Here is a 25,242-nt window from a genome sequence, read left to right on the forward strand (position 1 = left end):
GGTGAGGATTTTAGAAAGTCAATTCTTCTCAAGTGCTGTCTGAATTATATTTCAGTCAGCTAGTAAGAACCATTGTGAGTGTGGAAAACATGTCCATTCTTTGAAAAGCATGGATCATCTCCCTTTACTAGCTGAAAAAATACCTTTAAAAGTCTTCTGTGAAATATATAGTAAGTCAGATGCCACTCCCAACATCAAAGCCATAGTCTCAGCTAGTAACCAATGTGTAGAGAGCTGGGCTTGCTGTGTTGACCTTATTGCTTTATAAGAAATAAAAAAAAAAAAAAAAGAAGAAAAAAGAAAAAAAAAGAATACAGGAAGGAAAAGGGTGAAAAGCAGCAGAAAGACAGAATTTGTAGGATTGGCTTTAACTTTGTAGGACTTTCTTTAAATCAACTCTGCCAAGAATTGTGCTTTCTTAGACAGTCATTATGCAGCTATGCATGTACAATCTGTAAATGTTTCACATTTTATTTCCTAGCCATGTTTGTCATTTGCCAGCATCTGCATAAGAGGTTGTCACAGAACTGGGTAATGATAGGATGAGGAACAGAAATATGAAAAATTGATAGATGAACTTCAAATGGGAAGGCAGCCTGTGTGTTGGCAAGCAGACAAGCAATTTGGTGTGGTTCATCTGCCCATCTCCCGTTTCAGTTATTCTCAACAGCTGGGATTGGAGTGATAAGATGTGGGACTTTGCCTCTTTCCCCCAGTGGAAGAACCAAGGTGTTGGATCTTAGCACGTCATTGGTGCTGAACTGTGCTTCTGACACTCAGTCTTTGAAATATGAATAACATACTTAGGTTTTCTGATATTCTTCCAGCTGCTATCTACATAGCCAAGTAACAACGTAACAAGCTCTGGAGTTTCAGGCGGAGGTGGTATACCGTTCTCAGGAAGACTTGAGGATCTCTGCCATACCATGGGAGTTGAAGGCAATGGAACATAGAGAAAGAATCCTGGACAGGATAGACCTAGCTAGTGCCACAGAAAGGAGAAGGCTTGGTCAGCAGATGGGAACTGCCTGGTTCTTTCAGAGAAATTCTTGAATTTTGATTTAATCTCAAATTTCAAAGAATCTAGTTGTTTTTTTTTTTTACAAAAGGAACTAGAACTACAAATCAATAAATAATTACCAAAGTGTTGCAATTCATTTTCAAGGTTTTAATACAACATTCAAATAGTTTTTTTTCAGAATAAAAAAGAAAAGCATTACTGTGAAGTAAGGTGAGAATCTTCACATGAAAGCATAAAGTTCAATGAGAGAAAGAGAAAAGTGAAGATAACTCATTTTTTTGAGCTTGATGAAAAAACATTTTGAAATTATGGGAATGGAAGTTTAGATCTCTATATAGTATTTTTGACAGATCCGTCTTTATCTAAATACTGTGGGCTTTTCCCTTGGAATTATAAAGATTTGCACTCAAAACTATTTCTTCCTTCCCCAGTCATGTTTTGCTCCCCTATCTTATTAGCATACAGCTGTCAGTAGTGTGTCCTTGACTCTCCATGAAGCCGAAAGGACAAACAATAATAATGGTTCATCCTACACAGAGGTCACAAACTGATCTCAGTTATGTGAGTGTAAATCTGGAGAAGCTCAGCTGAGATCAATGGACTTACTCAGGCCTGAAATCAATTATTACTTTGGTGTAAGTGAGATGGAGCCCAGCTCATCGGCCCAGTTCTGGCATTGAGATGCAAATGGGAAGCGCAGGGAACGGCGGAGCATTGCCCAGACATCTAGGCAGCAGCCCCGGTCCGCAGTGCTCCTTGGCACAACTCGTGCAGAATGGGTGAACAACAATGCCGGGGCGTGCCCGGGGGGCTGCAGCCCGTGTAGCTACACGGCCAAGGAGCAACCGGGGAGAGATTCAATAGAAGTTGGTAATTGTTACGCAGCCATACAAGAATAGAAACAAAATGCAGCTTCAATACTCCTCCCCCAGCCCAGCCCCCGTGATTATGCCTCCAATAACCACCGTGGTAGCTGTGGTGCCCATTTTTCCATTTCAGTCCCTGGCATCTGTGGGCCCTGGCGCTGAAGCAGACCCCGGCAGGATGCCTGGAAGGCAGTGCCTTGCCAGGTTAGCGACGGGCTACATCGGTTTAGATAAACTGATGCTTCCTGACACCCACCCTGTGAGAGCCACCTTGTAGGAACAGGCTGCAAACACACACCACAAATTCCCTTTTCATCTCCTTCCTGTGTTTTACCTCCTTCCGCCAAGCAACAAGCGATTAAGAACATGAAGTAATATATTGTACTAGTTTAAAAATTACACTTCCTACTCCACGTGTGTCATTACATCTCTTTTTGCACGGATAATTTAACCCAAAGTTGCATATATCTCCTATTAGTGACTGAGTCTCAATTGTTCTCGCAGAGGTACCCGAGTCACACAAGGGGTACTGCAGGGTAGGGATCTGCAGAGGCTCTTGAAACCCCTTCCCCAGGGAGCCCACTCTCCAGCTTGCATTAGCTTTAATAAAAGGCAGAGGTGCTTAAGAGTTGTGTTTCTTTTGTCATATCAGTATTTTCCCGTATAGTGACTATTACTCTACATAAAACAAGATAACAGTGAAATAGATTTTTTTATCCTTGGTGTTATTTATCCACTAGTGATTTTTCCCCTCCAGTAGTTGATGTAAGCAAATGTGAAGAGCAGAAATATTGATTAAGCAGCTAATTCTGAAAGCAAAGAAAGATATAAAATTTAACAAGCAATCCATTTCTTTTTGCTCAGTTTTTATTACAATTATTTAATGCTTTTTACTTTTCTCCATTTGTTATGCTACAATTGGCAAATCTGGGAAAAAATAGTAAATAAACACATAACACCTTGATAAACTCCCTTGTTCCCCATTTAACTCCCTATTGCAAACTCCATATAACATTACAAGCTGTTGTCATACCTATGCATCAATACACCACTGCTAAAACTGAGTGTGGTAATTTTCTTAATCTGTAGTACTTCTAGACAACTTGAACATATATCCATTACATGTTCTGCCCACTAGCTATGTAAAAAATACTGTAAATGCTAACAAGAAAGCTGCCAACTCCTTTATTATCACCTCTTCATTAAGCTCTTCTAGTTAAAAGATTTACTACAGAGTCATAAAGGTACCGAATTAAAGCCAGTGTTTCAGGTCCACCCTGTTTTGGTGAGAATGCTGTCGCTTTGCCCTCTCAGAGCTGACAAGAACCGGGATAACAGATAATGGCCTTTGCTCCTGCCCAAGGCCCCTGAAACATCCAGAGGAGTCTCTGGGCAAAGGCTGAGGAGGGCAGGGATTAGCCGCCCCAGACGTAAGAAGGAAGATCATTACTAGAGTCTCTGAGAACTGAAGCGTGGATGGGGCTAATAGGTCAAAACAAAGGAATTCTCTTCACATCAGTATTACAAAATGAAATTACATGAATTAGTAAAAAAAACCCACACCCATACTGAGGACACTGAAGATAGAAAGCGTTACGTTTCTAGTTCTGGGGTGCAAAAGGCTGCGTCACAGCCACGCCTGCAGTAGATGTTGTCATGCTGTGGGCCATATGCTTTTAAGCTTCGCAGCAATTAATAAAGTCATGACTCTGCTTCCCCCAGCCTCCTCCATAGGTCAGCCAAATTACAGGGTGTGCTGCCCTGGCCTGCTCTCTCACAGTGGTGATACTTTGAGAATCAGGTCTAAATACATCATCTTCTCACAGGGAACACATAATAATTATGCCAACAAGTGTCAAGACAGACTTTGCACAGCAACTTTGAGACGCAAATATCCTAGCTGTGACTGGTGTGCTAATCTGACTGTGTAGGAGGCATACAAGTGAAATTCCACTTTTATATACAGGCACACACTGAATGATTTGCAGGTACTGTGATCTAGCTAACCTCCTTTCTGCAGATCACCTGCCAGATCTAGAACATTTATTTTCTCTCGCTAGCCACAAATCTGAGATGGTCTTGATACACATCAGTCAAACTTCTAAAAATATCGTTCATCATCCTTGCCACTGAGTGTATGGACCATACACAAAATTAAGTGATAAGCTGATTAATTATTTATCTGAGGGCTCTTGTAGTTGCTGGAAGTAAGAAATAAGAACTGCATTTAGGGCCTTATCCTTCCTGAGCTGCTGAGTTACCGCATTTTTGGTAGACTTCAGTGAGGAATGGAAGACAAAAGCCCTTCATGGAACGGTGTCTTTGGGGAGGAGTGTTGTCTCATGACAGCCAGCAAAGCTAAGCTGGCAGCGGGGACAGCTTCTGTGCTCACTATACATCTGATGTTACTCAAGTGACATTTCTCAGAATATTACATAGTGCTGGTATGTTGAGCAGAAGGGCATTGCTGTCACCAAATTCTGCACTTGTACTTACTGAAATAAAAGCTGTAATACAACATATATATATATATATAAATTCCTTTCCTCTATTACTATGGTGATTAGTCTTAAAAGGTACTATAATAAACACAATGAATAATGATTATTCCATGTGAAAACAACAAAAAAAACCAGCCAACCCCTTGCTCTAGTTCCCTTGAAAGGTCAAGTAATTCTGACTGGAAAAAGAAATATCTGCTTAGAACACTGGATTGTTATGATGAAGCTAGAGGGTGTCTGCTTTGCAGAAATAAAACTAACAAATTAAGAAAAAAAAAACCAACACTGATATGATAATCTTGCTTTACTTAAATTAGTTGCTTTGAGAAATCAGTGAAAAAAGAGGCTTTTACCAGTTTTTTTTTTTAAACTGGAGTATACTCATGGTGTTAAAAGGGCGAATGTATAAAAGCAGTGAATTGTAGAATCTTTAATGTTGACCTTCTTTTGATAACTTAGCTTTGGCATAGCCTCTGCTTTTAAATGAGAGCACTCTGTAGTGCTGGCTTAAATTCACTGTCTGGCCAGTGAGCTTCAGCAGGTTTAGTGCTTCTCTACTTTAGACCCTAGCATTTGTATATTTTTTTCCTTCCCAAAATAGTAAATTATTTATACAGTACCAACCTTTTTTGACCTAGCTTCTGACAGGCTGGGATTTTTCCAATCTCAGTTGAAACTGTCTAAATAATTTATCAAGTATTCTTTCAAAGTACAATGAATTCTGAAACCTAAGAAATGTTAAATGAGATTCTTCGCCCTTCCAGTGTGAGCGGGTTACTGAGGTTAAGCTAGTATTTTCTTTGAACTTTTCTCAGTCCCTGTTTTCTCCCATTGTACAGTGTCCCCGTTTTCTCTCCTACTGTCTATCTATTCATTTTCATGACATTTTCTATTTATCAGACTTTTCCTTTGTGTTTCTGTATCTTGCTAACTCTTCCCTTGCTGGTGTCTTCCTACACCTCTTCTTAGTTACAGTAAGACAGCTTTCCCTTTAGATGGTCCTCCAGCTAGGGGGAGCATTGATTTCTGTGTCCCAAGCTGTAAAGTCAGGTATCAGTTCAGTCAAATGTCCTCAGTGACAGATTTTTCAGTCCAGCCTCAAATTTACTGAACCTTCTCCCTTCCCCATAAAGAAAATGATGATGAATCATAGAATACTTAAGAGTCAGAAGGGACCTTTAAAGGCCATCTAGTCCAACCCCTCTGCAAGGAGCAGGGACATCTCCAACCAGATCAGGTTGCTCAGAGCCCCATTCAACCTGACCTTGAGTGTTTCCAGGGAAGGAGCATCCACCACCTCTCTGGGCAACCTGTGCCAGTGTTCCATCACCCTCATCGTAAAAAAAATTTCTTCCTTATATCCAATCGAAATCGACCCTCTTTCAGTTTAAAATCATTTCCCCTTGTCCTGTCCCTACTAAAAAGTCTGTCTCTAGTCTTTAATGGTCTTAAGAGCTTTGGTAAAGATGAGCACAAAGAAGTTTGCATAGAACTGGGATCTGCAAACAAGATGTAAATTTGCATCGACATATTTCCAAGTCCAGTATCTAACACTTCCACTCTCCCCATTTCTGTCCAGTCAAAATTTCCTCAAAGATAGACTTTTCTATCTAAAACTTGGATAATTATGTCTCAAAGTACCAGTATAAGAAGTTTATAAAAATTAAAAAAAAATACCAAAACAAACAAAAAATGACTGGGACTATAAACAGAAGAAAACAACAACAAACCAACCCAAAATTACTTGGGCTATTCCAAATTTTTCAGCACATATTTTAATCTTTTTAAAATTTTGTCAAATGTTTCAGGTGGCTTCCTTTACCTGAATCAATTCACCCAGTTCTACTCACAAAAGAACTTCCAGTTTTCTTTTCAGAAAGAAAAAATAATGAAGTAGCACCCCATACAGATTTTTATTTAGACTCAGCAATTCAGTATTGTATCCTTTATAAATTAATGATCTCATGACCTATGCTTCAAAACATCTGAAGTGGCAGAACAGCAGCTGAAATATAGACCAGCAGCTGAGTTTCTGTTACCTCTGCTGTATTGTAACTGTTTAAGCTGAATGCTATTCCTGTAATGAAGCTATTTAATTTTAAGGTTTTAAAGCAAGTTATGGAGCCACAGAAGCCGATTGTAGAGAAGCTGACCTGCATGAGTCCCCGTGTCAAAGAAGAAAGAGTGTCAGGCATGACCTTGTAGGAAACAGTCAATAAGAAAAGGCAGTATGTATACAGGTAACCCAGTAACTATAAGATGGAATAATCCCTATTTTCTTTGTCTTCTTCATTTTGTTATGATGTCATACAGCATTTTTCAGAGGTCTTGCAAGGTAACTTCTTCTCCCCTCTCCCTCTTCGTCTTAACTTTTTATTTCTGTCATAGTCACAGTAAATACCTTACATAAACTGAGCAAAAATTGGCCCAACGCTCGCTGCCATCAATCTCCTGCCACCTTCTACTGTCCTAAATCCACAAACTCCCAGCTCCACTGTTTGGTCCCACTTTTTGTTAAACAAGAATAGTAGGATAGGACTCAGAAATTAAAAAAGAAAAACACAACAAAAAAAAAAGGGATGCAAACAGCAAACTAGCAGCTAAGCTCCTTATAATTACTCTTTGTGAATTACAGGTATTTTTTATTTTATGCTTGCTGAATTTTGCCATCTTCTGACTTACACTGAATTTCTTCTCTGAAGATTTCCTCACACAAAACTACATTCTAGCTCTTAGTCTTAAAAAAATTAGATTTGTAGCATCATAACCTTGGTTATTATTTCATCATATATAGTAAAAAGATCAGTCAAGAATAAAGCTTTGATCTTAATTTGTGGAGTAATAGTTTTTTTAATGTATACCTACAATTATATTACTAAAATACTTTAAAACTGTATGTGCAAAGATTTGTTATGAGATATGCAAGTTTGCATTATTTAATAATAACTATTTGTGGGAAATTTTTTTTTCAAAGTCTACAAAGTTTTAATTTCACTCAAATGCTCTAGTTTCCCTTTTATATTTAGTTAACAGTGTAAAATTTAATGATGAAGAAAGCTTTGTTTTTCACTTAATAGCTATCCCCCCCTACAGTATTTTTCTTTCCACAGAACAGTTTACTTTCATCCCAGGAAGCAGGAAAGCCATGTGCATTAATCCCGACTTCCCAGTAGATGGTGCTCCAAGTACAAAAACACACACTTCAGCACGGTCACAAATTTATGTTAATTACTTAAACTCATTACGTGTTCGTTAATTTACAGGCTTTATGGGTTCATACAGAGGGATGATATGGAGGCACAGTAATTTATGAAAAATTCGAAAACCAGTGGTTCTTCTATTCAGAAGTTTTGGAAGCTGTGTGTTAGATATTTCCCCTCGTAGGTCTACGGCTATAGCGCTTCATTTAACTGCGGTATTAATGGTTTTGGTCACTTGTGGTACAACAGACATGCTAACAACATTAAATTTTTTTTTGCTTGCTTGGAGCTTATGCATAATGTCATTAAATGCCAAAATTTACTGTGTTCCACTCCAGTAAGGTGTAGTAATTTGAATAGCTACCTAAATATTAAAATATACCATGTATTACATGCAGCCACACACACTCACACAGATTCACTAACTGGAATACACGGATAAATGCTATTAAACAACTGCATTCACCTGACACCTCACTCACAGAGATCTTTATGTAAAATATAGTAAAGTACCATAAAGGAATTACTGTCATGACAAAGCCTTCCTTCTAAAGTGTCTTCCATGTGCAATGTTCCTTTATAAAAGATGTAAGACAAAGTTATGAGTGCAGAACTGCATTGGAGAACTTGATCTGTTTGTAGTGCCAATTGTGTATAATTGCTTCAATGCTGTATTCATACTTTGTATCATCTATTTTAAAACATGACATTTCAATCTTTTCTTGTTTAACATGGCTGAAATGCTTATTGCCAAATCACAATGTACAAAAAGAAAAAAAATCTCTCTAGCAAAATTTCAACCAGACAGGTTACTATTTTAAGCAAACAAAGCTCATCTTAAAAATGTTTTATGTATTCTGATGTATAGTTGCCTCTGAATGCCTTATCAGCAACATAGCGTGTTGTTCAGTCTGTGTGGAAAAACTTTTAGATTACAGTGAAGTGGGCACACAACACAATAACAGTGTCAACATGTTTGAAGACGCCTTGTGCTTGCATCAGTGGAAACGTGACAGATACAAATTCCTTCAAATCCATGAACAGTAAGTTTGAAATTAAGAAAATTAAAAGACTGATGTTTGTGGCAGAACATTGATGAGCAAGATTATTAATTGCTACTTTTCTTTTCATTGGTTGATAATGTTAAAATATCTCATGTATACATTTATCTCAGTCTCAGAATGTAGGTATTTTAGGTGACATGGCAATGACAGCTTTAATGGGAGCAGACTTGGTCCCCCTGCTGTGACAAACTAGTGAATAATGCTATTTTAATCTTTCATGTATTGACTTTCTAACTTTTTAAAATACATTCACCTACAGACACAAAAGACATTGAAGCTCTGTTTAATAAACAATTTAACAGGATTCTGATCTTCATTAATAAATTAAAGAATATATTTACTTACATGAATGCCTGACCTGAATATCTAAATTTATTCTTTGCTTCTATATTTACTTGCTAAAAAATCCCTTAATCTTCTGTCTTGAGATAACTCGTTAGGATTGTTGCTAGTTATAGGTTTTGTGGAGTTATAATTTTTTTTTCTGTGTTTTTCTGCCGATGACAAGCTAACTATTTTCTATACTATCAGTTTTTAATTTTAAAATATCCTTGTTGCTTGATAAAACAATACTACGGGTACTTAATAAATAAGGTACCAATACTCTTTTATTTCCTGAAAAGTACCAGGAAGAAAGGAAGGAAAAAAAAAAAAAAGATGTTTGAACCTTTAAGCAATCATTATATGCTGTTTGCACCCTGCTTCTGCCCAAAGAATGGAGATGTATGGAAACATATGACTGCACTGACAGCAATGGTTTCAGGGCACAAGGGAAGGGCTCACATGAGTCAAACAGCAATGTTTCCAGTTGCAAGAAAACATAAATCATGACCTGTGCTTCCCCATTACTGCAAATAATGAGATTAAAAATTATAATATTTGATTTAAAATTGGTTTTATAGTTCTAGAGATTTCAAGATTTCCAGACTTCTGGAACAATAATGACAGATACTAATTTTTTAAATTTAAAAATAAATTCATGCTTCTAGTTCTGTTAGCTGTGCTGGCAGACCCCTTCTGTGTGCTCAGCTACGTCAGCAGAAAAATGCTGTCTTTGCTTATGTCAGTCAGGAATGCGGTGCAGCTATACCAGCCAGAAAATTCCTTCTGTCAGCATGTCTTGAATCTGTGCTAGGGCCTCTGCCAGCCCGGCTAGTCTGGCACAGCTGCACAGGCAATAAAGAGAAGCCCTCAGAGCCATGCTAGCTGAGGACCTACATCACCAGAGCCCAATTTAACCTTTGAACACCCTGACTGATGAACAGTGATCAGCAGCTCCAATGTATGTGTAAACCCGAACTCCTATCCTGAGGATAAAATCTAAGAGTTTTGTCTCGACATGTGTTACAGCTTCCCTGCAATATTAGCTGTGCTCCAGTGACACTCTGGCACGGCAGAACCTGTCTGGTACCATCCATGCCAAAGTCCAGCCATTTTCAAAGGCATGGATTTACAGCCGGCTGTCTTAGAGCTTTCGACAGCTCTCAGGCTTCCCAGTCCTAGGAAAGCTTTTTTTTCTTAACTCCTATTTCTCTCTTGCCCAGGATGGGAACAATACATTTTGTTAACAACTGTTCTGCCTTCTACCAACCTATACCTATCAGGTATCATGCCATCTTTGGGGTGGGGGTGGTGTACGTCTCAGATCCATCCCTGTTTGAATGGTGAGAAAGTGCAGCCAAATTACAGCAAAGAGGATAAAAAATAGAGCAAAAGAGGACATAAATTAGGAGGAGTATGGCCCAGGTGGAATTGTGGATGTCAAAATTAACATCTGACATGCTTATTTAGAATATATTTTGAGAAAAGCCCATTTCAAACTGGTTGAGGCAAAACTGAGATTAAGCCTATCCCTCATTCTGTCTCACTTGTTTGAATGCAAAGCATTCTGAAGCTGGTGTATGACTTTTTTTTCCACATGCAAAAAAAAAGGAGAGTGAAAAGCATCACCTGAGCTACGACATTGAGTGAAGTCTACCACAGAGGCATGCTCCTAGGCGCTTTGGGTGGGAGAGCACGCAAAGACGAGGGTTAGCAAAGAGCGCAATGTCTTTTGCTTTGGTCAGTAACTCTGTTCAGAACACAGATCTCAGAGAGGAGAGGAAGGAGAGCAAAGAGGGCATTATCCCAGCTGTAAAAAAAAGCTTTACTCAGAGCACCTTTTGAATCTGGGGGCGGGGGGAATTACCTACATGTCTGCACAGCTCTTACTCATTCTGTTTATATGGTATTTTAAAATAAAGGATTGGAATAAAATATTTGAAGTTGAATTGAATTGAGCAGACAGACATTATTTTAAACGGAAATACAACTAATATCAAGAAGATGGTCTCTGCATAAAATGGAAGAAAATACGCTGAACTGAGATTCTAACTAATTTTTTTTTTTAATTCCATTTGAATGAGTCTCCCTATCCTTCAGCAGGAAAAGGCAGAGAACGTGAGAGGTGTTTGAAAGTCAAAATACCTCTTTGCACATCTCTAATTTTTTCATCCTAGGATCTCTAGTGCTTTATAAGCTTAATGTGATTAACTTTGTGCTCAGTAAGCAGTTCTACCCATAAAAATAGGTAGGTCTTTACAGGATTAGGGCCTCCATTTGTCCTTAAAGTGGTAAGCAGTGAATATCACTTACTGCTTTAACAGACAGAGCTGTATAAATAACAGATACTGTGATTTGCCTGAAGATCTGTCAAAATGAAAGTTGTATTGGATTAACCTGAAACAAAACAAAAAATTGCTCACATTTGCTGCAAGCTGCAAGGAAAATAGAAAGTAAAAAAAAAATAATTAAGGAAACATTTCCTTTGATTCAAAAATTAAACATTTCTTTTTTAAAGCTCTTGAAATACCATTTTTCATAATAAAATGGAATTTATTTAAAATTATGAGTTAGTATTGAAATAATAATTCTTAGTATGTCAAACTGAAACGTCTACTTTTCTTTGTACACAGCACGACAATCTTCACATCGTAAAAACATTCATTGGTAGGAAGTGTTTTCTGGTCTCTACGTTACGAAAGGTTAGGCGGAGCTTTTGACAGCTTTTTGGCTGTCTGTGGTAAATCACCCCCTCTGAAAGGCTTCTGAGGACTTCTGAGGGCAGCTGAACCAGCTTTGCTGTGTCTGGTGGCCCTGGGCGTGCAGGCCTGCCTCGTGGTCTTTTGGCAACGGCGGCGATTTTGGGCAAAGAAACACCACATACGGCCTTGACTCGTGCCTCCAGTGACCAGTATACAAACAGCTTCGGTCACAAGAGGTATCTGCACCACTGTCATTTCCCCCATCGCCTCAAAAGAGCAGAGGGCTTCGCGCCTTGGCTCTGACCGAGGCCACGGCGTGCGCCACGCCCGCCTGCCCGCCCGGGGGAGGTCCCTGGCTGTGTGTGAGCGCCGGCGCAGGAGGGGACCGCAGAAACCCGAACCGCCTCAGAGACGGGAAGAGACACGATCCCACTGCCGCCCCAGCCGCCCTCTCCCTCCGCCGGGCAGGCGGCGGGCAGGGCGGGCACCTGCCCACAAGATGGCAGCAGGCGGCGCGGCAGGGCCCGGCAGCACCGCGCGGGGCTGAGACCCCCCCGCGAGGGGGCGGGGGGCGGTGTCCGTCCACTGCAGGCCTCGCCTCCCGCCCCGGCCCCGCCCCGGCCCCGGCGCCGGTCCCGGTCCCGCCCCGCTGCAGAGACGGTGCGCAGCGGCGGCCGGGGCCAGGCTTGAGAGGAGCGTTTTTCAGGCCTCGCCTGCCCCGGCCCTGACTCGTGGAGGGGTGTGGGGCAAACCAGGCGGTGGTACAGCTGCTCCTACCCAAAGAAAGCATTGATTACGTCATAGTTGTCTTGCTCGTGGGCCCTCAGCAGAACTGCCGTTTGGCCTTAGCCAGCAGGGTGTTTAAGGGTCAGGCCTTACCGAACTAGTGCCCAAATACTGGAGAACAAGGAGAAGACAGGCCAGCAATGGGGCTGGCCCGCTTAGGGCATGGCCTGGCAGAGGCACACGTCAATTTTGCACCACTACCACCACCCGGCCCCCAGTCAGCAGCCACACAGGCCTGCCGTGGTCTGGCTTCCGGGTACTGTAGGCCCGTCTACCCCTCGTGCCCACGCCGGCCCTGTCCCCTCTCCCCCAGGCATCACTTTCCCGTTTCTGGCTCTTCTCACATCTCTGAAAAACTTGCTCATCATTTTCTAAAAAAAAAAAAAGAGTCCACTTAGAGGATAAGCAATATGAGAACCACCCGCACGGAAAAGGGCTGAGGAGTCAAACAGCAAGAGTGCTGCTGTCAGGGACTTGAGGAGGGTTTCGGCAACTGTCTACAGAAACCACGGTCTAGGGCTGAGAAAGTCTGATAAGCTTCCTGAGGTCCACTGCTAGCTTGAAGGAAGAATAGATTACAAAAATAGTTTTTAAAAGAAGTCCCACAAAGTATTTTTTTAAAAAAGATTATTTTTCGTTTTAAACTAATTAAAATGTAATGTGCAATTATGTGTGGAGCAAGCATGTGTTAAGACTTATATCATTTACTGCTAAACAAACCTATGTTTAATTAATAAGTGCCGGACTCAAGAATGAGTTAAAGAATGTTGCTTTTGAAATTATATGCAGAATCACCAAAACATTTTTTTTTTTATTTTTATGTTATCTCTCAACCATTTTATTAACGACATATATAATGTGCTACGACTAAATATATTTTCTATATCTTTATATCAGAGCAAACGATGGGTTCTGTTTACTTGTAGGTATAAGTATTTTCAGGACTGCAGAAAACTTTTGGCCAAATGACTTTGTGCTGCAGCTCAGCGGGAATAGAGAGAATAGTACTTCTTTTCCAAATAAGTCACTCATAGTAATGAGATCAATTTTGAGTTGAAAAGAACGGCCTATTTTGGTATTACAAAATCCAGGAATAGACACAGCAAGTGAGGATTAACTCAACTAATTTCAGAAATTTAAAGGTCCGCAGCACAGGTTTTTGAGAACATTTGCAAACTGATGCCTCTGGGGATTTTCAAGAGTACCTATAGGTCACCTTGTATGCATTGATTTCTTTGGAAGCAGGCACCTGATTGCCAGTGCAGTTTTCAAAATCTCGTTACACCTCTACTGCAGATTTCGAGTCCTAATATCTGCCTTATACAACAAGAAACAAGCTTCCGGTTCACGAAGTGTAGCTAATACAAATATATGTTTTAATAAACGATGCTATTGGATATGTAAGAAAAAAAGTGGTTTACTAATATATTTTTTAAATCTCAATTTGTACATCTTTTGCACTGTAATTGTACATTCAGCTTCACACAAATGAAAAAAACCTCTCATCTATTAAAATTGAAGATACACTGAACTATTTTCTAATGCAAGTTAAGGTTTCTACCATATAATCTGAATAAAGACATGTTAAATTTTCTGCTGAAACACATATATGAACAATACGTAGTAAGAAATATCCAGCTGGAGTAAAGGCTACATGCAGTTGCAATTTTGAATGATTATGCACACAAGTAAGAGCAAACATTTTTAGAGTGACAATGAAAAGTGCAAATGCAAACCAAGATTAAAAGCAGTTATTCAAATTAAGGTTCTGTGATTCAGATCTGTGATTTATATAACTTTGATTTACATGTCAATCCATCGTGCTCACAGTATTTTCCTCTAGTGCAACTGAGCTCACAAATTGGAGACTATATAGTTGTATTGAGCTGCAAAAGATAGCTTTCTAATCTCTCTGATTCCATTTTACTCATCCGTTAAGAGAGAATAAAAACTTTTGTCTTTTATGGGTGAAGGTACCATGCAAATGCAAATGATATTATACAAAATGGTAATTGAAATGGTAAAGGAGCAAAGGGTTTTAATAAAATGACAATTCAAGACACATGCAAGTATCCCTGTGTGAATGTTGATTGAAATGAGGAAAGTTAAGAGTGAATTTTAAGTGCCTATAGAAAAATGCATTGAATGTTAAGAGTAAATTAAGAAGTGCATGGGCTGAGAGACAGCACTGTCTCAGAAACGGATAAAGAAAGAATTGAAATATTCCTTTGAGGATTTGGGACAAAGGATCTCTCAGTCCTCGATAAGAGTGCAAAGCAGGCTGGGGAACAGGCTGTGGGGAACACAGGCATAGTGAGACTTCAAAAGATCCAGGAACTTGAAAAAGTTGAAAATGCAGTTAGCAACAGATTTGGATCTGAAGAGGGAAAAAAGCAATAGTGAGCACAGCCGGATATGAACTTTGATGTTGAATTACACAAGGTTTAAGAAGAATTAGGCCCTTTAGAAGATACTGTCATTGGAAATTCTGAGGGGTGACTCCAGGGCAGAGCAAAGTCCAAATTCTCCTCTACACTCCCCAGCCCAAAGCTGCTGCTGGCAGAGGCCGGTCCAGGTGAGCCTGGCACACCTCACTGTGCAGATTGTCACAGCTTTTGGGATGCACCCACTCTGAGGTGTCTAAATGAAGTGAACAACAAAGATAAAGGAACCAGCGATGGCCTCACAGGTGCAGAAGAACCGGCTTTGAGATGCTACTGCTGACCCTTTTGCAAAGTCTGTGTGCCAGGCAGAGGCTTTCAGAGACTAGCTTAAGGGTAAACAGTATGGGAAGGGTATACAGATGCTGATACACAGAATGATAGGTAAGCTGCCAGCCCTCTGGGTCGGCTATGAAAACTCCTTTCCTGTTTTCAGGAGCTCTAGAATTGTGGCCGTAGTCTTTCAAATTTAACTCAAAATTGTGTAGAAGTGGTACATTGGTATGATGTTAGAAGGAGAAGAAAGAACTGTGACAGAATGACTGAAGAAAAGAAGGGATATAGTCTGGCTCTTCTCATACTGACATGGGCATCCACACTAGCAACATAAGGCTTATCACTGCACAGAAGGTACTGCTGAAAATACTATACGTGAATTCTGCTTTTTAAGAGAACTTTTTTTTTTTTTTTCAAAATGTGCATGGGAGTGTGTGAGTGGGGCAAAAGAACACGACGGGGAGAATCTGGGACTGGCTAATGGACACTCTCTCAAAAATGACAAAAAAAGAAATAATTTACAGCACTACCTCGCTAATGTGAGATCTGAGGAGAAAGGTAGGAGAATCTCACCTTCTTCTGGGAGAAGGAGTGCTTTGGCTGAGGCTATTTCCTCATGCCAGGGTTCAGAAAGCTTACTGAATATGAGAAGAATGGTATCTCTGTGAAATTATAGACTTCTGTAGTGAGTAGGAATTTAACGCCAAGCAGCCACATATTGCTGCTGGCATCTGAACTCCCCCACTTGGTCTGCTCCAGAATTTGCACCCCAAAGTGGAACAACCACCAGTATAAGAGAAGGGACCATCCATGTAACTTCTACTGTCTCTCCAGAAACTGCCTCAGACAGTCAAGTCAATAGTAACCAGAACTTTCAGTGTCAAAGGACATTTTCTCTGATAGCCCAATCAATCAAGTCAATCCCTCCTCTTCTCCATGCCTTTCCCTCCCACCTCCCTGTTTTGAATTCTCTCAATTACCACTACTAATGGTGCCTCACAGGTGAAGAAAACAGCTAAGAAAACATCAGTACTGAAGTTTTTACAGTGCCCACTTTAAAAAAGGTCAGCTTGTTTGAACTGGAAAAAAAAAAAAAAAGAAAATGAAAAATCATTTTAATGGATTCCAACTGAGGAAACTATAGGACGCTGAGATATACTCTGCCTAAGATAAGGCTGTCTTCTCACTTTTCATCATTTTACTGTCTGCTCAACTGGTTGGCAGTTATGATGCTGACAGTTTAATCCTAATTTCTAAATCAGTGTCAACAACTATTTCTTTCTCTGGAACTGATACAGAAAGACCATAAATGACATAGAGCACGATGCCAAACAAGCCCTTTCCTTTTGGCACACCGGGAACAGGAAAAAAAAAACAATCCACACAACAAGAAAAGATATCCACAGCCATTCCTTCTTCCTAGGATACAGCAAACCAAACACAGTGTAAGAAATATTTTCCTAGCTAGCGTGCACAGTTATGACTGTCAGAAGATGTGACCAAATTACATTTGATCTCTTTGCTCGTTTAAGTTACAGATAGTCATGCTTCTACAAATTAAACTGTCAAACTAAAGAAAACTTACTGGATCAATGATTTTGTGCATTTCCTGAATCAAAATAGATCACCACTACAGGAGAGACAAGGGGTAACATTAATCTGAAATCACATTAAATTTACCTTTATCAGGGGAAGGGGGATAATACAGAGCATGTCACAGGGGTTTTTTTTACATATAAATGGAGCAGGTTCAGTGCACTTTTCTTTGAAAAGCAGTTAGTTTTCCTAAGATTTTAACAGCTCCCAGGGATGTGTGAATTCACTAACTTAAGCAATGATGTCTGGATCAAATGGATACACAGAGTGACTCAGTTGATATGTGTCCTTTGGGTATGAAGTTTTGGTTGGTTAGGGCTGTACTGTGACCTTGGCGTGAGCCCAAATGTGTGAATGAAGTAGCTCACTTTGTGCTGCAGCCTGGAAAGTAAAACTGCACCTTGTTGCAGCCCACTTCTTGCAGGCACTGTACCTTGTACCAACCGACCCAGTGGAATGGATCCCTTTCAGCTCATGACTTTTTTTTATCCTGTATTGCTGTCTGATAGCATTAAAAACCTTCTTAATTTCATTATGGATTTTGTGAAACTTACCAAAAATAGATGCTCATCAACAAAGGCTTGCTTCTGACTGTTTCTGAAAAGAAATGCTGTCCATAATTTACCTAGGAAGTTTTATTGTGAAACCTTTGTCAACAACCCCTTCCCAATTAGCTTGTGCTACCCTGTTCTGAAGCCTGGTACTGGGAAGTGCACAGTATCCTCAGCTCCCGCTGGAATCGGGGCAATCCTGTATCATGTACATGTACATGTACAGCATGTTCTCAACATCTCACAGGATGAGGTTTGCAGGCTCCAGTTCACAAACACATGTGCTTAACTTAAGCATGTGAGTAGTCCCATTAATGCTGAAGTACTTAAAGTTAACAGCATATGTAATTGCTTGCAGGGCTGGTTCCTTAATTAGCTACACTCATCCTTTAATCCTCCCTATCTTTTAACCTCCGTACTGTTACATACCTCAATTTCTTTAATCAGATCACAAACATTCGGGAAGTTGTTATTTACTGCTTCTGCTTCAAGACTTGAACTAAAAAATGATGGACCACGCGTAGAGACTTTTTGTTAAACATGGTAAAATTAAAATACAATGGCATAAAAAGATGTTTGCAACTTTTGAAGAACATCTTAATTTTACTTTTGTTAAATAAATGACTTTTCATGCTTCCTGAAGTCATGTATGGATTTCTTGATGAGATTTTTCCCTACGTTTAAATATTGCACATTCTTTGTATGATAAACTTCCAGGTTTAAATAAAGTCCTATTACACTGTCAAAGAAGCAAATCAAAACTAAATACATCAATGCAAAGATACCAGAATGGCCGCATTGAAACAAAACCTACCACCAACAAAAAGCCAGCAAAAAAATTACAATTAAGTTCTGGAAACACAAAATAGCGTGGGTGGTGGGGCAGAGGCAGGGGAACAGACCCCAAAAACCGCTGGCAAAAGTAGTTTTGAAGAGGACATTTTCTGATTACTGTTTTTCATTAAAAGTGCTTGCTAGTTGCACTTGGATGTGCTGGTTGCGCTGCCTGCTCTCTGCCAATCTCTCCTTATCAAGTCCAAGTCTGCCAGGAAAGCACATTTGCAGTCGTCAGGTTTCATTGCCTTTTCTATTCCCTTGACCTATTTTTTTCATAATCTTTACATTTTCTCTTTTTCTCAGTTCAGCACATTAGCATTCCTGAAAATTTTTAATTATTCTCCCTGGTAATTCCCTGGAGCCCTCTGCTTGAACTTTCTTTCTCCGCTTGCTTTACATCTAAGTAATGAGCACCTATACTGTACTTTACTGGAGTCTAAACCCCTGTAGTTTTCTTAACTTCATCTGTACGCTGCAAGCTGTCCCTTTGGAGAGTTGCCTTGCAGTCTGACAACACTGGGAGTCTATTCTTTCTCAGATGATTTCCCTGTCAGGTTCACTGCTACTGAAAATGGAACTCCTGACGGCTTACATTTCGAATCCAGCCATGAAAATCAGTTCATGATAATCTTTACCAAATGCTGCATTACATGGTACTACATTTGCTACCATGCTGGGGATTCTTCTTTCTGTTTGTAAATCTGCTTTTATGACCATATTATTTTGAACACTTCATTTCATGCCTAGTACTGAAAAAGGAATAAAGTATCACTGTGAAGCATTAGATGCTTACCTAAAAAGGGGATGCTAGCCTATCCAATTTTCTTACAGTGTTGCTCACTTAATATAGCAAATAAGCCCAAGGTCCAATATGATTCCTTCATAATGTACGCTGAACTGTATCACTTTCTTCCTCAAGCTGGTTTGCCATTGAGCCAGATGTGCTCTACCCATCTTCTCATTACTATGATCAGTCTTCTCTCTGCTGATCAGAATTTAATCCTATTAAATCACTAGGCTTGCAGTAAATGCGTATCATACACACACATGCTTGCCACAGCAGATTACTATAACTGCCTTTATTTTTGGAACATGTTCCCAAGGCTCCCCCAGGCTAATCCGCACAACGCTGCTGTGTGGCTGGGGGAAGCTGGAGCAGCACAGCCCTCCCAGGGAGCGCAAGGACTGCACGGAGGGCACCCACCGCCCCAATCTGTGCTCCAGGAGTGCAAAGTTCGAGAACGGGTGGCAGGGAGGACAGAGCAAACAGTGTGGATGTTACGGGCCTGCCTCCCACCTTATACAGCTGCTCATGGCTGGGCTGGCAGCTGGGAGAAGTCCCACACCTATGGTCTGTGGGCGCCTCTGCATATCCTGATACAGTTCAGTTTTCTCAGCTTTACTGAGATTTTTGGTTATTTGCTTTGAAACAGTAATAAAGCAATAAAGATCTTGACTAGGGGAGAAGCAGTCCCAGTGCTTTAGCAATTTGTAGCTGCCAATGTTTCAACTAGTTTGGGTCACTAGAGGGTGCAGATCAGCCTCCTCAGTCGCAGTCGGGACATTTGCTTTGTGACACATAGACCTAGGGAGCCTCCTGTACTACGGTATTAAGTGCTTCAGAGAGGAGGCATGAATTACTCATTTTGAGTCTGTTTGCATGTGTCCAGTTTTCCTTTTACAAGCACGCACTACCAGGGTGCTATGTTACGTAGAGTAAGGCATTTCATGCTTGTTCCTGCCATATAAAAGGAAAGGTTTTGTCGATGTAACTATTGAACAGAATAGCACTGTGAAAAGTTAGGTAGGGTGTAGTCTTTTAATAGTCTGAAGGCAGCACATTCAAATTATGTAGCTTATTTTAAACATAGAGAATACAGCCCAAAGAGATTTTTAGATTGTAATTGAGCTTTTTTTTTTTTTTTTCCTCCCAGATAAGATGTACAGAGTTTTCATTCACTGCATGCAGTCTGCATTCTTATTCCTTTCTGTGTGTGGCTTGCCAAACTATTCCCCCCCCCGTTTCACTTCGTCTGATAAGAGAGTTTTATAATTTAATGGTCTTTAAACTTTTTAGGATTAACGAAGTGGCAAAGATGTAACACATTACATTTGAATTGAAGTGTTAGTAACTCCTACATTTGGGTACATAAATACCTGTGACCTAAAGGGTTTCTTCTAAACTGTAAATACACAATTGCTAATGGTGTGCACATTTTATGTAAGAACATGACTATTAATGTCCAAACTTTATTTGTTTTATGTGGCAGTAGTTTTAGATCACATTTTCATCTAACTGTTGCAATGAATAACTTGAATTTACAAATATTCTTGCCAGGGAACTAGTGGTTTGGAAAATAATGAGAAAGAGAAAACCTTCCTTGTTCTCTGTGCAGGCTAGGCTCTTAATGAGGGATAGTGGTGATGAACTGTAAAGCAGAATGGTCCAGCAATATTATCTTGAAAGATAATAATCTAATTGTCACAGGAACTGCACACGGCAGCACCCTGAAACCCCTTGCTGAATAAAAGCATCTGTCCAGAGCCTGATTGACAAAAAGTTATGCATTTAAGACTACTTAGTTAAGATCAGTCAGTCAAGAGGGTACCTCTGAGTTCACATGGTTGCTAGTGTTTCTGTTGAAGGTCTAAGCTATTGCAACAAAGAAGCAGAGAGAGAGAGTTTATAAACTTTGGCAGAAGGAAGTAGATGTGATTTTTGTATGTTATATATAGCTGAACTCACTTGCTGGACCACAGGGAGATAAATACTATTTAAATTAAAACATTTCACTCTTCCCACAATCATCATTTTGCTATTTAACTTATTAAAGAGAAATATTTTTTTAAATGAAATACTCAGGAGTTATGGTGTGAATTTACTTCTTGACAGTACTGAAGTCTACCATGCTGCATGGGAATCAAAATGTCATAAACTGCTATTAACAACAGGAAAAATAATGCCCCATGCAGGGTATTCAACTGCCAGAAGTACATATAACAGCACAATTGTGGTGATGTAGACAGAGACTATAGACATAAAAATAATAATAGACAAATTGTCATCCGGACTCCAATATGGATCACAAGGTCTGTTCCATATCAGAAGCGAATTGGCAGCTAAGGCTTTCTTAGCCTTCCTGTTAGGAAATTGGGCTGCAGAGAAGTAAGGCCACTGACTCTTCATCACTCTGTCAGAAACTGAGAATTCTGAGTAGAGAAAGAGGATATAGTAAAGACAGAAGAACTAAAATAAATAAATAAAAATTCTGTTGTGAAAAAGAATATCCTTACTGTGATAGGGAGCTGCTAGCACAACAGGGAAAAGTAGAAGCAGTAGTGTTTTCACCTTTTACCAAAGACACCCCAAAAAGTTGATGTCTCTAACAGAATTATTTTCAGGATCTAAATTCATAGACTTCATTAATTAAGAAAATGTCACAATGCTATCAAATACCAAACTGCATATTTAAGACATTCTAGTTCAAAGTTTGTTCTTTACCTGACAGATGACCTCAAATAATTAAACCATTAAAAACCAATGAGTCCAGCACTAGAGAAAGGGCCTCTGAGGAGCGAGTAACATGAAGGGGAGACTCGGTGTGGACTCAGGGCCTCGGCAGGTGGGAGACGTCCCTGGTTCCAGGCAGAGCTGGCACACAGGTGTGTGCTCTGCAGAAGCGCTGCCCACATGGGAGCTCTGCTTTTGGCCCATTGCAGGCAGTGCAGAGTGGGTAAGCTCTGCTGAATCGGTGCTTGGCTTGGCACAGCCACCAAGGTGTGCCTGCAAAGGGGACTGTGGTGAGAACACTGTGAGGTGGCTCTGAATGGAGCCTGATGAGCACAGTAGGGCTTTCCAAGTGCAACCAGGGCAAAAGCAGTGCTAGTAAGAGGCTGAATCAAATAACAAGCAAAACATTATTAATTTTCTAAGACTGTACTAATCTCAAAAAATGAGGAACTCCCTACTCTAGAGTTGCAGACAGGCTTATGACTGGACTCAGTTCTCTGCTGAGATTTGGAAGAATGTAAAACCCACTGACAGCAAAACAGTGACTGTCCCATGGGGGAGATACCATGGGAGCTTCAATAGTAACATATAAGTAGACATATTTCAAGGACTGAAACTGTATGGATTATTTACATGAGGATGCTGTGCAGAGAAATTTATGGTGGAAGATTAAAGCACACTTAAATCCCCATGTGGACATCTCCTTATAGTCAATATTTGAAAGTGGAGCACAAGATGAGGCAGGAAGAAATAAGACTGTACTTTTCGTTCAGCTGTGGAATTCTGCACAGAGCAATTGCGCTGGAATTGATTCTATTCTGAGTCAAACAGAGTTTAGGAGAGAGGCAGTTTAATCAAATCTTAGTTAGTTCTAGTTCAGTAGTCCATGCTCAGGAAAAAAAAAACAAAAAACCAATAACAAAACCTACCAACAAAAAAACCCAACACCCTGTACAAAAATAACATAATTAGATGAAAAGACCTGAGTCAAAATTCCTGGTCCAATGTAGATGTTAAAATCACATTTTTTTGCTCATGAGTTACAGACATACATTACAATATCGTGCTATTTTTTAATCTTCATATACTGTATATTATCTGAAAAGTAAATAAAACATCTCTTTCAAAGGTACCTTTATAAGCAAAGACAGTTCATTTCCTTAATGAAGAGTTTTTTTTTTCAGTATCTTGTCTATATTCATTGCTATGGTGTAAAAGAAAAAATAACATCACATTTTTTCCCTTTTTTAAATTCTTCTTTCGTCTTTCTTTTTTTTTCTTGTATTGTTCTTGTCATTTTCTGAATATTAAATATCTAGATCAGTGAAGAGATTCTTGACCCTCCACTAATCATTAGCATTTTGAGACAGATTCAAGTCAATGACCTATGGATTAAAAGCACTACAGCCTGTTACCAGTCTGCCAGGATAGTTTGCCCTAGTGTTAAATGGCATTTAACAAAGAGGTCCTCTAGTCTGCAATCTTCTAAATTTATTGTTTTAAAAGGAATTAATCCTAAAATAGATTATATCGTTATCATGTATCTGTAAGCTTCTCTTCACTCTAGCTATAAATATAATGGGATTCACTCTTTTCTGTCCTTCACACTTCAGACCCTGTAATTGTAGTTCACGGTCAAGGTATCTGTCAACACATTGCTCCTTTTGCTGGTTGATAGTTCATACAACAATGGAAGCTATCTGCCAAGCAGCACCTGTCTTTTTAATAATTTAGGATATTAAATAAATAAAATGGAGTATGTACATGCTGCCTTATTTTCTTTAAACTTGCTCATCCCTCTCATACACATTTCATGATAAAAGCTGTAGGTTAAGAGACACTGATTTGTCATCACCGCAGAAAGTGAAGTTGCAACCAGGGAAAACTTCACTTTTCTAACTTACTGTTTCTCTACAAGAGGAAAAATAACTTCAAGATGCTGTCACTGTGAGTGACAGTTGCTTAAGTTAGCCACGATGCATGCATAAAATCAATGCGCTATCTGTGCTCTTAAACAATGATAACAAAATTCAAATCCCTTCATATGGAATTAAGTTCAACACAGTATTTTGTAGAATATAAATTATTTTGACTTTTTATTTAATAAAAATCTCTACTTCCTGTATGTTATTTCTATTGTTTTATTTTCTTGAACTTTTCAATTGAGATAGCTTACTATATAAAGTTCAGACCTATGTGTTGAGCACAGCAAAGTTAGAAATTTGACTGTTAGACCATGACTATGTTGTGACTGTTCTGCTATGGGCTCCATCACAGAAGTATTGTGATTACTCACAATGTACCTACAAAGTGTAGTTTGAAACAGAAAACTACTTTTGCTGTTTTAGAGGTGGGGAACTGACCCATATTGATCAAATCCAGATCCTCAAGAGCTGCTTAATGATCTTCATACAACCAAGTTGATGGCAATGTTATGTGGCCACTTTGAGCATCTGATCTGTCCGAGTTGTCCAGTGCCATAGATGGAGTCTTTAGAGCAGGAAAGATCATGAATTTGAACGTTTCGTGCTCTAGGCCCTGCACATGAAGACATCTTTCCACTTCATTTTTTAATATCTACTTTGAATTTTGTTTTTCAATCAGCATATATTTGAATAATCAAACATATTTATTTTTATCAAGAGGGAGTCTGAAATGTGAGAATTCACTGTTCTGTACTTTTCCCCCAGGCAATCTGTGGAAAGGCAATAGCTGTATTTCACAGATAACGTGGCCATTAGCAGCTCAGTCTGCTTCTTCTGACCAGCGGTATTATGTCACACATGGTTTTGATATCAGAATTGAAAGCAGCAGGGATCCACTTTAATTCATTTTTCCCTTGCTATTTCAGACATGTTATATCTGGTTAGATAATGTATGTTGCAGCTTATCAAAAAGCAACGACGATTTTGATAACTGACAAATGGCTATAAAAAAAACCCCCAACCAAACAATTAATAACGTAGGTAGGAGCCAGACCTGGTGTGCATTGAGGGGGCAGGGTGGGTTTGCAGAAATGCAGATGACAATCTCCCTTGCCTCTTCCAGCCTGCGGGTTTTCCAAGCTTGTCCAGAGCTACAGCAGAAGCATTACTCAATTACTACACTGCAATGTGGATTATTTCAGTGGCATAAATGGGTTCAGATGGTCAAAATGCTAGCACGGCCTTGTCTTCCTATGATATGAGGCAGTTAAATGAGGTTTGAGGTTCCGAGTAAAGAGAAACCAGTCTGGTGATTTCCATGGCAAACCACCACTGTTAGCAATCATCTTAGCCTGTTACATAACATCATGCTAGGTTTTTTTTTTTCAGATGGTGTTGAAGATAACAGCTCTTTCTGAGAGATGACAAAATTAAACACCCACAAAGACAGAAGAGCAAAACAGCACTGGCAGAAGCAGCAGCTCACGTCTCTGAGACTGTTTCCAATGTGCAGACCATGGGCTGGAGAAGGAACACACTTGCCATTGCCTTATCCATCCCTCTAGATACAGCAGATGACTTCTAATCTGGAACTGAAGTTGCTTTTTTTGAGGACAGGTTCAGAGTGTCATGGGCAAGAGTCAC

Source organism: Chlamydotis macqueenii, chromosome 6 (genome assembly GCF_036417535.1).
Source record: "Chlamydotis macqueenii isolate bChlMac1 chromosome 6, bChlMac1.mat, whole genome shotgun sequence".
NCBI lineage: Eukaryota > Metazoa > Chordata > Aves > Otidiformes > Otididae > Chlamydotis > Chlamydotis macqueenii.